The 4,924-nt window shown below is 29.7% G+C and overlaps 1 protein-coding gene across 1 annotated transcript in view; it reads right to left on the reverse strand.

Moving 5' to 3' along the window:
• LOC106685778 (uncharacterized) overlaps positions 1–4,924 on the reverse strand; it is a 208,665-nt gene that overhangs the window by 78,268 nt on the left and 125,473 nt on the right. The gene's annotated exons all lie outside the window — the stretch shown is intronic.

Below are 4,924 nucleotides of genomic sequence, written 5' to 3' on the forward strand. Positions count from 1 at the left end.
AAAACTACAACACGAGACCTATTTACACTCGTACCCAACTTGTCAATTGTTGGCACAAATAAAAATAGTACTCCAATTTACTATTTGAGTTTTATTTGACTACACCCGGACCAAATTCCACTGGTTTACATCAATTCCATTCCCAGATTTGACAATTTTTGTGGGTTTGAGGGTCTAATGGCTTTGGCACAAGGCACACTTCCCGTCTTTTCCTGGACCCCTCACATGTTCCAGCGCTGGAGGAACTAATATAAATATAAAAAGTAATAAAAATAATTATAATTACTCTTACTAGTACACAACTTTCCTCCGAAGTGGACGATGTTGATCAAAACTACAACACTAGTACTATTTTACACTCGTACCCATCTTGTCAAACGTTGGCTCAAATAAAAATAGTACATCAATCTACTATTTTATTTGACCGCACCCGGACCAAATTCCACTTATCTATAATTACTCTTATTTTTATAAATTTTTTTTATAAATATGGTAGTATAAAAAAAAAAGACAAAAAGTACCAGGGCACTTTGTTTGCATGAATGAACTAAATCAATTATTATATAATTAAATAAACGTATACATAATTTTGTACTAAAAATATATAGCTAAAGAGAAAATAGATAATAATGAAATTAAAATTTACCACCGATTAAAGTGAACCAAGAAAATCCTAAAAAGAAATAAAATCAAAATTATATTACGGCAAAGTAAAAAAAATATATATACCATAAAATAAAACAAAAATTACAAAGTGTTTCGTAACCTTTTAGATTATATGAAATAAAAGATAGGTTGCATGTATTACTAACATCACAACCATTATGAAAATTACTATCAGGGTAACAAAAAGGTCTAACCATCTTAGAAAATCGATGAGACAGGCGAGAAATAGCACTGCACACAGATCTGTTTAATAAGAGGAGATGGTCGAGGGGTGCGGTCAGCAGAAAAAACACAAAATAACATTTATTTGTACCGACGTTTCGACCTGATTCTCAGGTCTTCCTCAGGGCAATAAAAACGAAAAAAAATAACAACCATCATTCCAGATCAACCAGAGAAAAATAAAGTAAATAATAGACTAACAAATTTTTTAAATATATATACAATGAAATGAAAATATAAACTAATTGAATAATAACTATGGAATAAGACATTAGTAGATTGATAACATTATTCTTTATATACATATAAATGTGAGTAATAAATAAATGATACAATGGATAAGAAAGATATATTGATAAAGTAAAATTAAAAACCTATTTAATTTAGTTAAAGTAAGAATAGAGCATATGTAAAAACAATATTTAAAAAAAAAGAAAGAAAAAGGGAGAAGAAGAAATATATGGAGAATAGGAAATGGAGAAAGTAAGAAATATACGATACGAAAGAAAGAAATTACAGTTATAGGAAGAAATTCTGGCTAAACTGCTTTAAATAGCAGAAAATGTAGCCAGCAGTTCAACAAAAGACGTTAGATAAATAGAAATCCAACGGTCAAAAGATCGTGGAGATAAAATCTGTTTAATGTTCAACTGTTTCAGACTTATGTCTAGAGGTTATCCTTAAACCGCATTCCTCCCAAAGCAATTCTATTTTTAGATACTGAAAGGGAAAAAAAATACGGGAGGAAATGGAAATGATAAATAAAGGAATTATAGGATAACGTACGGGGGGTGTCATCCAAGATACAGGACTGCTTTTGTTATGAACAGAAGTCACAATGAAACGATATTTCGAGATAGCCGTAAAGTAGAAGGCGGGCTATTTCCGTTCTAGCGGGGGTGGCTAGAACCAAAAGCGATCTTCTATACAAATTGAAAAGTGAGATAGTTACAACTAAAATTTTACAAGTTTATACCAATATCTATTGCCCAACTAAGTGTCACCAATAATCAATTTAACCACATTATTTTAGTGGTTCGAGTCACTCTTAAGTAACATTACCCTTTTACATTTTCATGTACTAAGTACCAAGTTAAACTGGATGGTTACATAGACGGATGCAATTCTAACATTAATTATATGAACTAATTTTACTATAAGAAAATCTCTATCTTCTGAAATCGCAAAAAAAAAAAATGGATCCAAAGGTGACTGTACCATTAAAAAAAAACTCTGTAAGGAAATACAAAAAAAAAACATCTACGTTGAAAGACTAAGATAGAGGGTATATTTCAAGATATTGTAAAAAATATATTCAAATAGAGAGAGTCATAAAATACAGGAGCTGGCGGGCGGCCACTGACTCGGCCAATTGATGGGAGGTCACCTAGTGACCAAAATGATATAAACAGCTTAATTTTGTTCAACAGTCCACCAGTCTCAATATTTTAATTTTTATCTTTCTTCACGCAGTGTGGGTGTCCGTCAAGAGTATTATGATTCTTAAATGAGTCATCCGTTCGCAAAACTTGCTATCTCACTTTTTTGTGAATTGAAGTTTTTGGTAATAGCTGATTTTTAAAGCTATTTCACAGGTTTTTAAAAGAATATGTTGGATTTTTTTAAACAATAATATTTGTATTAAGTCATAGCAAGTGATAGCTTACCATGATTATGGTATTGATAGGTTACCATGATTATGGTATTGATAGCTTACCATGATTATGGTATTGATAGCTTACCATGATTATGGTATTGATAGCTTACCATGGAAGATGACAAGCCCTGAAGCTGATGAGCCCGCAGTGTGTGTGTCTGTTTCTTAATGATAAGAAAATTAAACAATGTTTTTGAAGTCTGTCACAGCTTTGGCATCAGCTCTTTTTGTGATAACACGGACTGCATTTCGTCTATGAGTGCAAGAAAATCGAATCCAAGTTACTTTAAAAAAATAAAATAAAATAAGAAAAGATGTTGCACTTGACCTGTTTTGAAGTAAAACATAGTATATGCAGTATATACACCAGACTACATAGTATATGCAGTATATACAGTAGAGCACATGGTATATGCAGTATATACACAAGAGTACATAGCATATATATACAGTAGAGTACATGGTATATGCAGTATATATACTAGAGTAAATAGCATATGCAGTATATACACTAGAGTACATACCATATGCAGTATAAACACAAGATTACATAGTATATGCACTATATATACTAGAGTAAATAGGATATGCACTATATACACTATTGTACAGAGCATATGTAATATATACAGTAGAGTACATAGCATATCCACTATATACACTAGAGTACATGGTATATGCAGTATATACAGTAGAGTACATAGTATATGCAGTATATACACTAGAGAAACCATGTTTTAAAGCTCCTTTTTCACTTAACCTACCTAACAAAAGTAGAATTTTAACTTTTATTTCTTTAAGTATGTCATAACTGGACGTGCTAAAACATAACAAAATGCAATTTATAAATTGGAATGTACTTACAAATGTTATATTCCTCAGAATATAGATTTGTTTTAAAGTGAACATAGTTTATGCTACTGTTACTATGTTTTACACACACTAGATCTGTCGTGACAGTGTCTCCTGTTATGGCAGTATAATAACTCTGGGTCTTGCGTGATAGTTGACAGTAAATTTAGCTTCGGAGAGCTATGGTTTACCATACTTACCATGGTTTTCAATCAAGTGGCTCAAATATTGTAAAAGATGGTATATAACCAATGGACAAGGTAACAGAAACTAGTAGTTGGATGAATAACGTGCGAGCTGCAAATATTCCTTCTCTTATATCGACAATAAAAAATGTAAGTTAAAGCATTATGTTATATATTTATGCTTTTACAATAAATAATGAAAATACTTTATAACTTCCGTCACTAAGGTACTTGATGAATGTTACCTGGGCTTGGCGAAATTTTGAATGAAAATCACTTCTGCTTTTGATGTCTTCACAAAATTTTGATGTCCTCACTGGAGCCGCTGGAACTTAAACAATTCTCAGTGGACTGTTTGACTGCTCATAATAAATATATATGAACAGTTAACAGCATTTATTTTATTTCCACTGATTAACCTTCCAATTTCTGCTCCAAGAGCTCCTTTCATTCACTGATACAATAAAGTCTATACATTAGGGATGGGATATCGATATCGATATTATCAAAATATCGATATTTTGTCTCCGATATCCGATATTTTGATATCGATATCGAGTAATCGATAATATCGGAATATCGATATTCTCCTTCTATAATATAGAAAAAAAAAAAAAAAAAAAAAAAGGCCGCACCTCAAAAGTATATATAAATAAAAGAAATATTGATAATATTCACTCCAATGTAATATATCTATAATCATATATTCAGGAGGAAATATTCGTACCAAAATATAATATGGCAAAGATTTGCCAATGTTATTTAATCCAAATATCGATATTTTGTTAAAGAAAATCTTCAAGCTTAATAATAGTATTTCGATATTTAATATTGATTATTCATCATATTCATTTCGATATTTGACATTTTTATAATTATTTATTTCTAACGTTTGTAAAAGTATTCCGATATTATATTATCAAAGGATCGATTTATTGTTTCAATACTTTAACATCCATTTGATCTTTGATAATGTTATTTATATCGATATCGATAATTACCAACAATATTCTAATAGACACAATATTCGATATTTCGATATTTTTTTTATAGAATTGTCGATATTTGATATAATAAGATTAACAAAATTTGATAAAAAGATAAAAAAACGTATATCGATATTTTATTTTTACAATTTCATTTTCCTTTCGATATTTTACATTGTAATTAATATTGATATCAAAGATTAGAAACGATATTTCGATATTTCATTAAAAAATATTAAGAAAATCTTATAAAAAGTTTAAAAATATTTTTCTGATATTTTGAATTGATAAATTCATGTTCATTTCGATATTCTACATTGTTATTATTATCGATATTGAAGATTAGAAAAAGCATA

This window comes from Halyomorpha halys, unplaced genomic scaffold (genome assembly GCF_000696795.3).
Source record: "Halyomorpha halys isolate HHAL.00 unplaced genomic scaffold, Hhal_1.1 Scaffold741.1, whole genome shotgun sequence".
NCBI lineage: Eukaryota > Metazoa > Arthropoda > Insecta > Hemiptera > Pentatomidae > Halyomorpha > Halyomorpha halys.